This window comes from Myotis yumanensis, unplaced genomic scaffold (assembly GCF_028538775.1).
Source record: "Myotis yumanensis isolate MYYU_CA2020_CCGP unplaced genomic scaffold, mMyoYum1.0.hap1 SCAF_1, whole genome shotgun sequence".
Classification (NCBI taxonomy): Eukaryota; Metazoa; Chordata; class Mammalia; order Chiroptera; family Vespertilionidae; genus Myotis; species Myotis yumanensis.
In genome coordinates, this window is record NW_027223752.1 from 221,478,385 (window position 1) to 221,495,352 (window position 16,968).

A 16,968-nucleotide genomic window follows, 5' to 3' on the forward strand; every position below is an offset into this window, starting at 1 on the left:
CTGTTTATCATTTTATCATTGCCAGCTGCTAACCAAAACACAAAATGGATGATCAACACACACACCTGCCCACACATGTATATACAAGCACAAACGCACACACAGTGGATGTGTTGTTTTGGGAAATCAGTTGTCTTTCATTCCATATTTTGTGATCAACACCTACGGGGAAAAACAGGTGATGTGTATATTAGCACTTCTAAAGAAGAAGAATAGGCATCAAAGGTCAAGCACTAAGTATTAAAATGAAGTCATGCTTTTTGATCCCAGGGGTTCAACAATTTTTGGTCACATGTAGTAATCACTTTCAAGAGCAGACCCATCATGGCTTCCCTGTTAGTACTGGCTAAATAGTATTGCTCTGCTATTTCGACAGCCAACTGCAGGCCCTCGGAGCCAGCAGGCTGTCCTCAAGGACTTGCTGATGTGTAGCAAAAAATTTTAGTGTGAAAAAACAACTCCCCAGTGCACATGTTTGCAAACTGCTGAATTTCTAGATAACTCTATGTTCGAGGACTATTTTTGATAGTGCAGATCTGGTGCTGAGATGCCTCTGAAGAATCAACACTTCTTTTTCTTTTCTTTCTGTTGTATTTTTTTTTCTTTTCTCTTTTACTCACAGCATGACAGACCCAGTAGAAACACAAAGCTGCTTGGAGAGCAATTTTTTATTTTTGTTCAGTAATTTGTTATGTTGGACCCAGACCTCCCTGTTTCATGCTTACAAAATAGCAAAAAGCAGTGCAGTGAAATGCAAATTAATATGAAACACAAACACCCTACTTAACAGCTTACGACTTAGTAGACTCAATTGCCAAAAGAATGTAAAGCTCAGCTTTAGCACTGCTGTTAATTATGCTTCTCTTGCCAGAAACACTTTTGCCATTACCTTGAAGCAGTACAGAATTGTTTTATTTCATCTTGAAATTTCTATGTAATTTAATCACTGTTTATTTCTGTTTTGTCTTCATCTGCTTTAAGAAGTACAAACTAAGCAAATACTTTTCTTAATGTTTCTGTTGAAATGTACACTAAACTGGAGTCCATTTAATTTCCATGTTAAAGTCTAAAGTAAGACTAAACTTACTTTTCAGTTGGAATTTATCTAGATTAAATGAATGATGTTTAGAGATCTCTCTTACTGGAAATATGCTTTTGCGTATCTAATTATATTTATTTATTCTAATAAGCTTTTAATTTAAATACACAATAAACCAGAATTTAAATATACTTATAAAAGTAAAATTAATACTATAGTAATTGTGACTCATAATTTTGTGTTTACACTATAACCATGCATCTGAAAAAATTTTACTGTTCATGGGTGGGTTGTATTAAAAACATTGAGAAGATAGTAGTATTGAGAAGACAAGAAATTGTGCTTCCTTTGTGGAAAATATCTAGTGAGGAAATACATTTGAACAAAGAATCTATAATAATAATAAAAGCATAATATGCTAATTAGACCAGACAGCAGAACGACTTTCCAGACATCCTTCTGGACGACCTTCTGGACCAAGGCTACAAGGGCCAAGGTGGCTGCTGTGGCTGTGAGGGCCGAGCCCCTTGCATGAATTTCATGTATCAGGCCTCTAGTTATGATAGAAAATGCTAAGTATTATAAGTGTTTTTCATAAAATCAATATATTTTGTTCTATCATCAGGCACTTAAGATCCATTCACAATGTGATTTTCTGATTCCTCTGAATCACAGGCCCAAAGTCAAGAGTCTGATGAATGAGTTTTTGTTACTACAATTTTTGTTAGGATGTGCTATCAATGGCCTCTCCTGTTTGGGCATTTTTAAAAAAATATATGGAGTTTTTTCCCATAACTTGACGCAAATGGCCAGCACCTGCAGAAGCAAAATGAGATGCACTCCCCTACCAACTCAAGCACTCCTCTCCACCAACACAGGTGCTCCTCTCTGCCCACCAGATATCCTTCTGTCTTCCAAGGACATTGTGTTGTTCAGGCAGCACAGCTGGCTGATGCAATCCTGATTTAGTCCCTATATAAGAGAACATAAACATTCCCTCAGTGCTGACAGCAATATACTGGTCTCTGTGAGAGAATACAATAAAATTTCTTAAAGTTTCACAAAGTCTCTTGGCCTGGCTCCTGTTCGCATGGACCTAACAGTTTGCTATCACATTAGGTGCAGCATTAATTGCGTGATTTCTCATCATTTCCACTGCTCCTGTTTTCATGTAGAAGGCCAGGGTCACCAAAGTCACTTAAGTTTATCTCCCTGAAGTAGTAGTGCTCTTAGTAAATGACATCAATCCTCACATTGATTATCTAAACTAAACTTGATTGGATTTTTAGGCCAAATACTCAATTACAATTGGATAGCTGACAAATCTTGCCCTTACTTTTCAATGTGAGAACACACACTGTACTTTATATGCTAAAGTGACATTACTGATCTACCACCTGCCTTGAAAAATTTTCCTAGTGGTGAGAAGAGATTTCCACTGATTCATACACAACCGGTCCCTTTTATGACAAAGAACATGCACTTTGGAGACAGTTGTGTGGAGAGCGGCTACAGTGTTTGGACAGGATCAAGCCTCAGACTGACGAGAGAGGGCGTGGTCCTCTTGTGGAAAAGCCACATACAAGTCCCAGCTTGGAGGGCAAAGCCTCCCAGCACAATTATAGCCAAAGGCTATGGTTGTATGTAAGCTTGACCTTATAGTCTGACCTTGTAGTGCTAGGTAGCTGAGGGATGTGGGCTGTGGGAGGTACAGCAAGTGTTGTCAAAACAAAGCTTGATAGAGTTCAGAGAACTGCAATAACAGGAAAGAAGCAGATTTGAAACTCCCAAGAACATTGTAAATATCTTGACCACTTCCTTGTTTTGCCTTGTGTGATCTGACTATAAAATAAAGATTTGGCTTTCAGACTGGGTCACCGTGTCTTCATCCAGGTGCAGTGATCCACCTGGCCCCAACTATATTCTCTTGTCTGTTTTCTTTAATCCTTCACCGCCCCTCCTCAGGTTCACCATTGGCCATGCTGGACGCGGTTCACAGTTGGCCAAAATTAGGGACATGATGTGTGGTTATGCTACAAGACACAGTTAACTGACCCTTGTAGGGACTAAACATTGGCCACATTAGTAATATACTGTAATTAGTTGAACTCTATAGCCACTAACAGTTCCATTGAAAACCAACAATATATCCACTATAAATATACTTTTTCTTGAATGTCTCTCTAAAGATTCTCTATGGCAAATATCAATTTTGTTCTTTTGTTCTTTCTCATTTCTGGTGAGAGAAGGTCTCACTGCTTTCCTTTTCCTCTATTTTTCTCCAATAATTCTTTTCTCCTTCAGCTTGTTTTATGAAGCCCGTACTTCTGGGGTCCCTCCCTAGTCCAACCATTCATGTTATATAGGGGCAATTAGTGGTCTAACCTGGAAAATGCTAATGTCATGCAACTTCAAAGAATGGGCTATCTAAGTCACTTAATGGGTGCTGAGGAGGGAAATAGACTCTGAAGTGGAATTTTTTCTCACTAAAGAATATTAAGTGACTCACCAGATTAATTTGATCCTTCAGGTAGACTTACGGACATTTAGAGTTGGAAAAACCCTCAGAGCACATGTAGCCCATGGAAATCCAAAGAGACTAACTTTCAACATTACAAAATCTGGTTAATGACAGAGATGAATTTTACATTATTGAAGGTATAATCTAAGCTACTGAAACAGACACCAAAATAGAGCTGAGTTTATATTTCTATTATTAACACAATGAATATTATTGGACAAGTAGCAGTCTCTGCTATAGTAGAATTCTAATTATCAAATACAAAGTTAGGAGATTTTGTAGAACAACTAGAAGCCCCGAGCATGGATTCGTGCAGTGGTGAGGTGCCTCGGGCTTGAGCATCCGCCTGTGGACTGAAGGGTCCTAGGTTCGATTCTGGTCAAGGGCACGTACCTTGGTTGCAGGCTCCTCCCTGGCCTAAGCTCTAGTTGGGCCTCATGCAGTACGCAACCAATTGATGTGGTTCTTTCACATCAATGTTTCTCTCTGTCTTTCCCTCTCTCTCCCTAAAAATCAATGAAAAAATATCCTTGGGTGAGGATTAACAACAATTAAAAAAAAAAGAAAAGAAAAACCTAATATTATATTATTAAAATTTCACATCAGAACATGACCTTTCCTCACATCTTTTGTGATGTCTTCATACTACTCTTTATGTAAGAAAAAGTGAAAAATTCAATGTATATATAGTATACATAGTATACTAAACATATAATAAAAATTTAAGAGTTCAATGTTTGGACCTAATTAAGAAAATTAAATAGAGGTAAAGACACATTGACATGAGACTAAACCTTTACTGAATAAATTACAGTATTATTACATTTAACTTATGTAAATGAATTTCTACACTTATTTTAAAATTAACTTATACCACTAAATAGTATTTAAAAGAAATTTATATGTCTTACTGGTCAAGTTTTAGTGCCTGGAATATATGAAACAATTTAGTTGTATAAATAAATTTTTACATAAATGTTGAATAAACAAACGAGTGAATGAGTGAATCAACATTTTTCTGTAAGAACAATTTTATGTCATAGTGGGCCCCCGAGAGCTCTCGCGGACAGCGACAGGGCACTGGACGGACCGTGCCATGAGGCTCCTCCCTTGCCTGCTTCTGCTTCTCTTGCTTGTGTTCCCTGCCACCCTCTTGCTCTGAGGCGGCCCTGGAGGCTCAGTAGCAGCAGCTCAAGATCTTACAGAAGATGAAGAAACAGTGGAAGATTCAATAATTGAAGATGAAGATGATGAAGCAGAAGTGGGAGAAGGTGAACCAACAGATTCGGCAGAAGATAAAGAGGAAGAAGATGTATCTGGTGAACCTGAAGCTTCACCAAGTACAGATACAATTATCCTATTTGTGAAAGGAGAAGATTTTCTAGCAAATAACACTGTGAAATTCCTGGTAGGCTTTACAAACAAGGGCACAGAAGATTTTATTGTTGAATCCCTAGATGCCTCATTTCATTACCCGCAGGACTACCAGTTTTATACCCAGAATTTCACAGCTCTTCCTCTGAACACTGTAGTCCCACCCCAGAGACAGGCAACTTTTGAGTACTCCTTCATTCCTGCAGAGCCTATGGGTGGACGACCCTTCGGACTAGTCATCAATCTGAACTACAAAGATTTGAATGGCAATGTATTTCAAGATGCTGTCTTCAATCAGTTACAATTATTGAAAGAGAGGATCGCTTAGATGGAGAAACAATCTTTATGTATATGTTCCTTGCTGGTCTTGGGCTCTTGGTTGTTGTTGGCCTTCATCAACTCCTAGAATCTAGAAAGCGCAAGAGACCTGTACAGAAAGTAGAGATGGGTACAACAAGTCAGAATGATGTTGACATGAGTTGGATGCCTCAGGAAACTTTGAATCAGATCAATAAAGCTTCACAAAGAAGGTTGCCCAGGAAGCTGGCACAGAAGAGATCAGTGGGATCTGATGAGTAAATGATCCTTTGTGCAACAATTCAGTCTTTACTTAACCTGCCCTAATGTTTTTCAGCCTGATGGGAATTAGTGCAGAGAAGCCATATCATCATAGAAGGCAACTACTACTTATGTGTGGACTGAGCAATCAGAGTCTGTGGCGATAATATTTTTGAACGTGCACTGCATTCATTTTTCTAAAGTAACAAATTTGTTTTTTTAAACCATTAAAATCTATGTGTGTGTGAAAAAAAATTATGTCATAGTGATCCATACAGATTAAATATTTTTAAAGTGGTTGGAACACATCAATGGAAGTATGTAAGTTCCACATGAGGTTACCTATATAGTCATTTGTCTCTTAGATTATTAAAAACAATTTTCATCCTCTCTGACTTAATACAAAGTCAGAGAGGATGAATTTTTTTTTTTTTGTAAAAATAATATGTGTGACTCTACACTAGGTCCAAAGCTTTGCTGGTCTCTTTTGCCCAGCTATTAATATGTCCCCATTTCTCACATCAGAACATTACAGGATGAATCATATAAATGTTCTTCCATACAGATTGATAAAATATCATAAGACATTTGCCATCTCTTACACCAAGGAATATCAGCAGGCTACAGGAACTTTTTGTCCTTTGGCTAACTGCTTAAATAACATCAAGTAATACATTTACTATATTTCCCCAAGCCTCCCAAAGCCATCTCCTTCCTTTTTCTTTTTGTTTCTTCAGCTTCCTGTTATCTGCTTTTCTGGCTGATAAAAGCATATTCCAAAGAGTTGCCAATGATAGGCTGTGGGAGTTTTTTTTTTAAGAGGTTCTCACTTTCTTTCTTAGTTTTTGGGTGGGAGTTAGGAAAAGAAAAAAATGAGCTGCTGGAGACAGTGGGATGTACTGTACTGTTGGCCTGATTATAAAGTCTAGCACTATCTCTTTGTTTCCTTTTCTCTTTGAAAAACTTGGCCTAGAGCCTTGACCACAATTCTTCTGCTTCATACCTTCAGCCAGGCCTCAGACCAGCTGACTAGCTGGCATCACACCCTTAGGAAGAAGGAATTCTTCTCTTTATAGGGTTTAGCTGTTGTTGTCTGGGCATTTCATTCAGGATGATAGTTTCTCTGCTTCCAAAAACATACCATCCTTTTTTAGAAGGACTGTCTCTATTGTTTTCAAACTGTTGACAACCTTAAGACATTATATGCAGAGATTTCAAACTACAAAAATGTTTTTTGAAGACATATGCTATGTAATCTAATGAGAACACTAAGGATACATTAAAATATATAACATATGATTTTATTGTAAGATTTCTAAATCTAATAACTTACTTCCTTTCTTTTACAAATTCAATTTTAAGAGCATTTCCAAGGTCTGGTTACAATAAAGTACCTCTTTATTAGTGTTTCTATGAGCTATATGCTGGTGACATCAGTGCTTTTCTGTTTTTTGAGTTTACATTACAAAGAAAATTGAGAACTATAGGGTTATTTTGCTTTTTATCTTGTTAATTGGCTGCATATTTCAAGCAACGAAGTGAAGAATAAGCTACAGAATATAGCCTTTCCCTTGATGTATTCCTTGACATACATTCAAAGCATACAAATAAAAATTAGTTTTACTGGGAAGACATGCATAATTGCATTACCTTTTTTCTGTATGAACCAATTTTTCATGGCTCTATGACATTCCTATATAAAATTTCTCTGAAGCCAAATTAGCCTTAATAAAATCAAAATTCATACATAACATTTAAGAATATATATGTTCAAAAATTTATAAAATCAACAAAACTAATTTTTCTGAAATTAAAAAAAGGAAAGCCAAAATGAAGTCACAGGATACCAGTGGGGAAAAGAAAAGACTTCGGTGGAAGATATCCCAGACTTACCTGCAGAATGCCATCACATAGAGGTTTACACTGAGCAAGGCCAATCACGTACCAAGAAAACAAAACAAAACAGTGGCCACATAAGAAGTTTGATTTGACATTCATCCCCAAATTACATCTGCTGTGTATTAAATTCTGTCCCTGCTTGGTCTGAAATCCTCCCATACAGTAATAACTTAAAAACAAAACTAAATTAAACTAAAATGTAAGTGCCATAGGTATGCCCTTCTATGCCTACCCCATTATCATATTAGAATGCCCTAAATTATCAGAATAACTATTGACATATATAAAGGGATTTTCAATGGGATACTGCCTATCACAGATAAGGAAGTACAACCCATGGATGAGAATACAGCCCTAGGAGCAATGCTGTTAGCAGAATGGGTAGGAGATTGGCGTAAAGAAAAACAAGCAGTTGCCTAAAAGCCTTGTTTCACAGGACATTAAGAGTCCTTGTGCTGGGCAGGCATGGCTCAGTGTTTGAACATTGACCTATTAGAATGAACAAGGAGGTCATGGTTTAATTCCTGGTCAGGGCACATGCCCAGGTTGCAGGCTCTATCCCCAGTGTGGGGTGTGCAGTAGGCAGCTGCTCAATGATTCTCTCTCATCATTGATCTTTCTCTCTCTCACTCTCTCTCCCTTCCTCTCTGAAATCAATAAAAACATTTTTTTTTTTTTTTTTTTATTTTCCTCTTAAAGTATTACAAAGGGTATTACATAAGTATCCTTTTCCCCCCCCCCCTGCCCTTGACAAACCACTACCCTCCCTTACCCCCCAGTGTCTTATGTCCATTAGTTATGCTTATATGCATGCATACAAGTCCTTCGGTTGATCTCTTACTCCCCTCCCTCCTGCCCCCCAACTCTCTCTGGCCTTCCCACTGCAGTTTGACAATCAGTTTGAGGCAGCTCTGCCTCTGTATCTATTATTGTTCAAAAGTTTGTAATGGTCTTTATTATCCATGAATGAGTGAGATCATGTGGTATTTTTCCTTCATTGACTGGCTTGTTTCACTTAGCATAATGCTCTCCAGTTCCATCCATGATGTTGCAAATGGTAGGAGTTCCTTCTTTTTAACAGCAGCATAGTATTCCATCGTGTAGATGTACCACAGTTTTCTAATCCATTCATCTACTGATGGGCACTTAGGCTGTTTCCAGATCTTAGCTATGGTGAATTGTGCTGCTATGAACATCTGGGTGCATATATCCTTTCTGATAGGTGTTTCTGGTTTCTTGGGATATATTCCTAGTAGTGGGATCACAGGGTCAAATGGGAGTTCCATTTCCAATTTTTTGAGGAACCTCCATACTGCCTTCCATAGTGGTTGCACCAGTCTGCATTCCCACCAGCAGTGCACAAGTGTTCCTTTTTCTCCACATCCTCTCCAGCACTTGTCGTTTGTTGATTTGTTGATGATGGCCATTCTGACAGGTGTGAGATGGTACCTCATTGTTGTTTTGATTTGCATCTCTCGGATGATTAGTGACTTTGAGCATGTTTTCATATGTCTCTTGGCTTTCTGAATGTCCTCTTTTGAAAGGTGTCTATTTAGATCCTTTGCCCATTTTTTGATTGGATTGTTTATCTTCTTTTTGTTAAGTTGTATGAGTTCCCTATAAATTTTGGAGATTAAGCCCTTATCAGATATGACGTTGGCAAATATGTTTTCCCACGAGGTGGGTTTTCTTGTTGTTTTGTTGATGGTTTCTTTTGCTGTGCAGAAGCTTTTTATTTTGATGTAGTCCCATTTGTTCAGTTTCTCTTTAGTTTCAACTGCCCTAGGAGCTGTATCAGTGAAGAAATTGTTTTGGCATATGTCTGAGATTTTGTTGCCTTTGTATTCTTCTAGAATTTTTATGGTTTCCTGTCGTACATTTAAGTCCTTTATCCATTTTGAGTTTATTCTTGTGTATGGTGTAAGTTGGTGGTCTAGTTTCATTTTCTTGCATATGTCTGTCCAATTTTCCCAACATTTTTTTAAAGAGTCCTTTTTCATTTACTCCCACATGAACTCACTCTTTTATCAAATGTATGTTGAACCCTCATTATGAGTAAGATACTCTTCCAGGTTGAGAAAAGTGCAATGAACACCACAGGGAAAACTGCCCGTATGACGTCCACAGTCTGCTAAGGAATTCCTACAAATATAATCTGAAGTAAAACAATAAGGTGTTATTCAGAAAATCCAAATAGGAAATACCTCAAAAGAAAACATCTCATCAAACTCTTACAAAAGTTGACATAAAAATTAAAATTGTATACATATTTAACGTGTTCTCTCTTGCTTTACCAAGAAATGGTCCTAGAAAAATAGATGAACACTTCTATAATGATTGATCTATTAATTGAACAATATTGATTGATCTTAGAAAAAAATACAACAGTACTCATCACTTTTAATTTTGTGGCAACTCTTGTATACATGTCTGTACTTTTTGAATAGGTAATTTATTCAAAAAGTTAATAAATAGAAAAAATATATGGTGTCAAAAGTATAGAGTAAAAAGTATCCCTCTCATCTCTATTCTATATCTGCCCATTTCCTTGCTACTTCCCCTAAAAGTATAGTAACGGTTATTATTAAGCTTCTTTATATTTATGCAGCAAATATTAATACAAAGGTCTATACTTTTATGCAAAATATTAAATAATATTGATACTATTCTGTACTTTGCCTTTTTCCCACTGAATACATCTTATCAACTCTTCTATATTAGTACATGGAGAGTGCCCCCATTCATTTTTCATAGCTATATAGTATTCCATTCTGTAGATGAACGACAATTTGTTCATGTAGTTCTATTTTGATAAACTTGTTGTATTTCTCATCATTTTGTAAATATACCTTTTTATTAATTTTAGAGAGAGGAAGGAAGAGATATAGAGAGATAGAAACATCAATGAGAGAGATGAGAGAGAAACATCAATTGGCTGTCTCCTGCATGCCCCCTACTGGGGATAGAGCCCACAACCCAGGCATGTGCTTTGACCAGGAATCAAACCATGACCTCATGGTTCATGGGCCGACTCTCAACCATTGAGGCACACCAGCCAGATGATTTTTCTCATCATTTGTTATAACAAATAAGGTTCAGTAAATAATCATTTCATGCATAATTTTCATAGAGGTATATTTATAGAATGTATTCCTAGAATTAGAATTGTTTGATTAAGGTAGATATGTATTTGCAGCCTTTATTAATTTTGCTAAAGTAACTTCCACAGAAATTACACCAATTTATCCTTCTACATTCAGTGTATAAAAGTTATCTCCTAGTTTAGGAGTATGGTGATACACTTTAGGATTTTTGCCAGTATAAAAAGTGAAAGTGGTATCTCAATGTGATTTAGTTTGGATTTGTGCATTGTCAAAACTGTTTTCAGTAGTCTTTAGTCTGGCTAGATATAAAATCTTGGTACATGCTCTTTCTCTTTAAGTATCACAGATATTGCTTCCTCATTTTCATTGGTTGGATTTTGCTATAGGAAAATGAGGCTAGCCATAACCTCCTCTTTAAAGAAATTCTACCTTTAAATTTATTTTATTACTAGAGGCCCAGTGCACGAATTTGTGCACTGGTGGGGTCCGGCCAGCCCGCCCCAATCAGGGTTGATCTGGCCAGGCCTGCCAAAGGGGAGGAGCTGCAGGTGGTTGGCAGGCCGGCCCCATCCCCGATCAGGGTGAGGGGGTGAATGGGGGCAGGGCCAGCCAGGGGGAAGGGCCATGGGCGGTTGGCTGGTCAGCCCCGCCCCCTGGTCAAACTCTTGGTTGAACTCCTGGTCTAACTCCTGGTCAAGGGGACAATTTGCATATTAGCCTTTTATTATATAGGATGATGTGTCTCGATGTTGACCATTGCAGGTCAACTTTTTCCCACACATGACCTAATAAAATAGTTTTTAAGTTTTAAGTTTATTTTTCCTGAAAGGTATCATGAGTTGAATCTTCACATATACTTCTGTACTTTAAATATACTATCATTAAATTATATAATATATAGTTTTTATTATCTGGGTACCAAACACCTGCTTATATTGAACCTCCTTTGGGCATCTTCTATACTTACTGTTGTTGTTGTTTCTGGCATTTGCTCCTTTTCCCATTACCCTTCATTTAATAAGTTGTCTTCTCCTAGACTAGACCTTTGCAGAAGAATTCCATGGATTGTATGGAAAGTAGACACAGAAAGATTCTTTCATTTGGTTGTGAAAGAAACACCTTACAATGGAAAGTCATTACACTTTGTGTAGCTTTCCATCCTCTTATCCTATTATTTTGGGCCCTGGAGAGCTTTTCCTGCTTGCCCACTCCACCTCAATTTCCACCACTATTATTATTACAGTGGGGCCTTGACTTACGAGTTTAATTCGTTCTGAGACTGTTAAGGAGCTTGTTAACTCAAATTACTCTATCAACTAAATGCAAAAAATCGGCTGAGAGACAGCTGGTATCTCAAAAAACTCGTTAGTCGGGACACTCGTAAGTCAAGGCCCCACTGTATTTTTGTTGTGGAAAGAAGGGTGGGAGGGGGAGAGAGACAGAAGAGAGAATAGGAGAGAGAGAGAGAGAGAGAGAGAGAGAGAGAGAGAGAGAGACCTCGATGTGAGAGAGGTACATCATTTGGTTGCCTCTGCATGCTCCCAAACCAGGGCCAGAGATTGGACCTGAGACCCTGAGACCCAGGTACAGGCCCTTGACTAGGAGTCAAACCTGAGACCCTTCAGGGCATGGGCTGGCCCTTTAACTACTGAGCATGCTGGCCAGGGCACCACCACTGTTGTTTTCCACAGAGATTCATATTTACACTTCATGATTATGCCTTCAACTTCAGGAAGTGTGTCTTGCTTTCCTGAGAGCTGCCACCAATTCACCTTACTTCCTCCAGTTCAGTTTTTTCCCCTATTTTACATGTTTTTAGTAGACTTTACTCTTACTTAAAAATCCTGAATTAATCTTGTTTCTATGTTTGCTTAAAATCAATTTTTAAATCATTTTATTTTTGAATTCCTAGAAGGAAAGGGGATAGATGATAATTTAGACACCTATGTTCTTTCTGGTATGCCCTATATTGTTATTTCCATTAAAAAATGTAAATAATTAAGTATGGAAGATTGGGATGAGGGAGAAATATGTTTTGTCTATTGGGTCTGCATTCTTCACAATGGTGGTATATGCACTGACCCAGACATCATATTTTATCTTCTTATCAACTTTTGTTAAAATTAGGTATAGAGAAACATTTTAATTATTTTAAATAAAGTTCATGAAAAACTTCAGGTTTTTCTTACCAGCATTTTTCCTTTACCATTACAAAATAGACAGTTGCCATGAAAGCCAAATGTTAGCCAGCTTAATTGTTGATACTTTTAACTATATTGCAATGTAGTTGGAAAACTCATAAATTTGAGATTAAACTTTCAACAAAACTTCACCATCCTTTCTTTTTTTCTGTTTCACTAACTACACCTGCAATCAACCAATTCCTTGCTCAGGAGGTTAATTAGCTGCATCTGCAATTTTGGTGACCCTTTGCAATGAATATGCATTTCTTTATTCACTTTTCTAATTTGCTTAGGTAACCAAATAGTAGTTTTTATCTTAAGTGTTCAAAGATGTTTTAGTGTTTCCAAGGTGAATTAGGAGACAAGCAATAGATGTTCTGACAATGATTTAGTCAAAAAGTTGAGTTATTTTTATTGTAAATTGAACAAATGATGACATTTTCCAAAAGAACTATCTTTATAAATAAAAAAAACAAACTTAGAGATCAATTATAAAGTTTAGATACATTATATAAAAATGTTATTTCAAAAACAAAATAACATATTTTCTGAATCTTATAAGTTGTATCTATTTTTGACTTTGCATGTGTCATGGAAGGTTCAAAAGTTGTATTAAAAAGATGCTCTTTATGCAGCCTGATTGGTCACCTCCACAGGAGAGATTAATAATTGGGGCTCCTGGACCCTTGAGATTTTTATCTTTTGCCAAATGATGTCTAAGTTCAGGTCTTGGTAATTTGAAATGAAGTCAAACAGACAAACCACTTAACCTGAGATGAAAATTAATGGTTGAAATGAATTAAGTCCCTAAATATTTAATTACTTATAGATATAAAAGTCAATGGTCAGGGTCAAAGGGAATCTTTTAACACACTGTTGCTCAGCAAAGTTTTCATGACTAAAATCTCTGATTTATTTTTAGAAAGTATTTATAAGAAAGTATATTTAAAATAAAATAAGTTAACTGGTAACCCTAGTTTGTTCTGAAAAATCTTTGAATCTTTATGGTATCTCTTCAACCTCAAAATTTTTACAGAGTTGTTTAGTAGTTTCTGAAATCCCACCAGCACAAACCTAAGGGAAAAAAATATTAGCTTGTTAAGACTTGGAGAAGTTTATAAGTAATAAACTAACCCAAAGTGACCAAATGTGTTGTCAGCCATGGGGCAGGATAGATTTACTTGTACATTTCCTTTGTCTGTTACTTTCATTTATGGAGATGAATTTGCAAAGGAGAAAGGAAAAAGTAGATTTATTACATGTTGTTCTCTTATCCTTCCTATTTCAGGATATGCCAGGTCTATGGCCCTTGACCAAAAATCGTGTTTACTGAATTAGATTTAGGTGGTTTGTTACTGTTCTCATTGAAAGCACTCAAACTAATAAGAAATTGCCCCTGAGAAATGCAGCTATGTTAGCTATAAAGATGTCAGTGAAACTATGTTTCACTGGGTTATATGTTATTCTTTTTATCAGAATCATGATAAAAAGAATAACATATACTTTTTGTTGCATTTACTGTAGGTCAGAACTTCATTTCTGCCTTAGGGATACTGTGAATATTTTGACTTGGTTGATTTTCCTCTTCCTATTGGTTCCTAAGAAGCTTAAAGCAACATCATGACCAACATTTAAGAAGAGATTAGCATGTTTGACATGCATTTTATTTTATTTTATTTTTTATTTTATTTTTTTAAAATATATTTTATTGATTTTTTACAGAGAGGAAGGGAGAGGGATAGAGAGTTAGAAACATCGATGAGAGAGAAACATCGATCAGCCGCCTCCTGCACACTCCCCACTGGGGATGTGCCTGCAACCAAGGTACATGCCCTTGACCGGAATCGAACCTGAGACCCTTGAGTCCGCAGGCCGATGCCTTATCCACTGAGCCAAACCGGTTAGGGCAGCATTTTAAGTATTCACCACCTCATTTTCTACCGTGCATTTTCTCTTTGCTCTTCATTTTCTTTACTTATTTATGGGATATGAAGAGATATAACAGTTACCTCTTTTTTGAGGTAACTGTATTTAAAACCGAATACTTAAGACCTTGATCTTCAATAGAACCTTAGTTTCAGAAATACCTTTGATCAAAAAAGCATTAACTGGGAATTATTAGTACTCTAATGTTTCCTAACAGTTTATAACATTTTTTTAGAGCCAAATGAAAAAAAAAATAGGAAAAATATAGAAAGTTAGTGTGAAGACAGATGACAGTTTATGTGTGTCTGTATGTGTGTTTGTGTAGGCCTATATGGCAGGCACAATAATTGCTCACATACCACTGCCATGCTAACAGAGCCTTGACTCTACAAAGCCTTCTGGCATATACAAGCAGATATCTTTTTATTTCAGAGAAAGGGAGCCTAAAACTTGTTAAGGAGTGGTCATTTTTTTATTTTTTCATTTCTCATTAAGGGAGCATTCTGCTAATGATCTTTGTTCAAAAATACCTTCACAAACAAGAAAGCTGCATGAGGAGTTGTCTTGCATGGCTTGCACCCCTGCCTTAGAATGAAGTCTTGGTAACTGGAGCTGCAGCAGCCTTATTGCAACCATGAGGCAATAAACTTAAGACTAAAAGGCTAAAATTTAAAGAATCACAGAGTAATAAGATGGGAAAAGCCTGGTTTCCTTAGATACCGCTACATAGCTAAACCAACGCTATCAACTTTTCTCCTTAAGACTAATTGTTGTATAGAAGAAAGAAATATTTTTAATGGCACCTTATTTTTTGTTAATGTTTCATTGCACTTAAATGTGTGCCTGGTAATATAGTCTTAAAAGACAATGGTTAAAGAATGTTTGTAAGACTAGCTAATTTTACTAGTGATCGGTAACAGAAAGAATGATCTCTTCTATAGTCACAATACTGAAGTTTATTGTAACTTCCTATATGCTAAGTAGTCTGATAAGTTTTCTTCTCTGTATTAATTTCTGTCACAGAAGATATCTGATTATCAAAAAAATAAAACCATCAGATATTTTTACTTACCTATTTTGATTTTTAAGCTTTTGAAATATATATTTATATAGTTTTAATTTATTTAAATGACATAATTTATATAAATTGTTATATAAATTATATATATATATATATATGTGTGTGTGTGTGTGTGTGTGTGTGTGTGTGTGTATTTAGCAGTTAATACTGAGCTACATTGCCTACCCTTCCAAAACTGATATTTTGAAATGCAGATACCCTTAGAATTTTTGAGGTAACTTTATCTAACTTAAATTGGCTTGAAATATACAATAGGAGGCCAGTTTTCATTTAACACACACTATACTATAATGCTTCCAAAGAAAAACCTGGCTCTTATTGCAGTAATTTTGGATTAGAAATGGTACAATATGTACAGATACATAAAAAGGAAAACCTATAGAGAATTCCAGAACCTCTCAACAGAAATGAAAAGGAATGTAAATTTATGAAAGTCAGTAACATTACAAACAGTGAAATCTATTAGTATAAACCACATGAAATGAAATGCAGAGATGTGAACAAGAATGTGACATTAAGCAATAAAACAGAGAAAAAAATCAGAGAAGTGATAGAGCATAAATGATATTTAGAAAACATTTATCATTTGTCTAACCTTATGCCAAAAATCTTGCCTATAGAATTTCATTTAAGACTTTCAACCATCCTACTAGCTAAGTTAAATTATTATCCACATTTCACAAATGAAGAAAACTGAGATTTGGCGACAGTCAGAAACTTAGTTACATAGCTGACAAAGAAAGGGTTGACTCGTGTCTTAGCATGATTATAAATTGTATACTTTTAACAACCATATTATAGTGCCTCTCCATAAATATCTTAATATAGATATGTATATTCCCTTATAGATCACATCAACATATCTATCTAGCACATATTTGTATATTCATCTATGCCTCAAAGTTTATTCATTTGTTTTTATTTTTAAAATTTTTTACATTGTAATAGCATAGAATCGACCACCTCAGAAGCTTATGGAGCTAATATATTTCTATCAACACAATTACTTTAGCAAACCTGGTTCCCTTCACTTCCGCAACACATTACAGAGTTAGTTATCGAGTTTGCACTATGTCCAAAATTTGATTCTCCCACTTAATGCTTCAGAGGTTTTAGAACTAAAGTCAAATATTATAATTTGTGTTCATGTAATACAAAATTTTACCACTGTACATATCAGCCAAACTGTTCTCAGAAACCATTTTCATTTCTGCTCCTCAATTAATGTTAATCACAGTGATTATGCTAATCTAGGTTGCATACAGTATACAAGAAATAACAAG

The 16,968-nt window shown here is 36.1% G+C and overlaps 1 non-coding gene and 1 pseudogene across 1 annotated transcript; one reads left to right on the forward strand and one right to left on the reverse strand.

Annotated features, from left to right (window-relative positions):
- Nucleotides 1-4,656: 4,656 nt before the first annotated feature.
- On the forward strand, nt 4,657-5,732 carry LOC139007419 (translocon-associated protein subunit alpha pseudogene; annotated as a pseudogene).
- Nucleotides 5,733-16,622: 10,890 nt separating this feature from the next.
- Nucleotides 16,623-16,755, reverse strand: LOC139000714 (small nucleolar RNA SNORA66). The gene has a single exon (XR_011469689.1). It is a non-coding gene; the product is annotated as a small nucleolar RNA SNORA66 (small nucleolar RNA).
- Nucleotides 16,756-16,968: the final 213 nt, after the last annotated feature.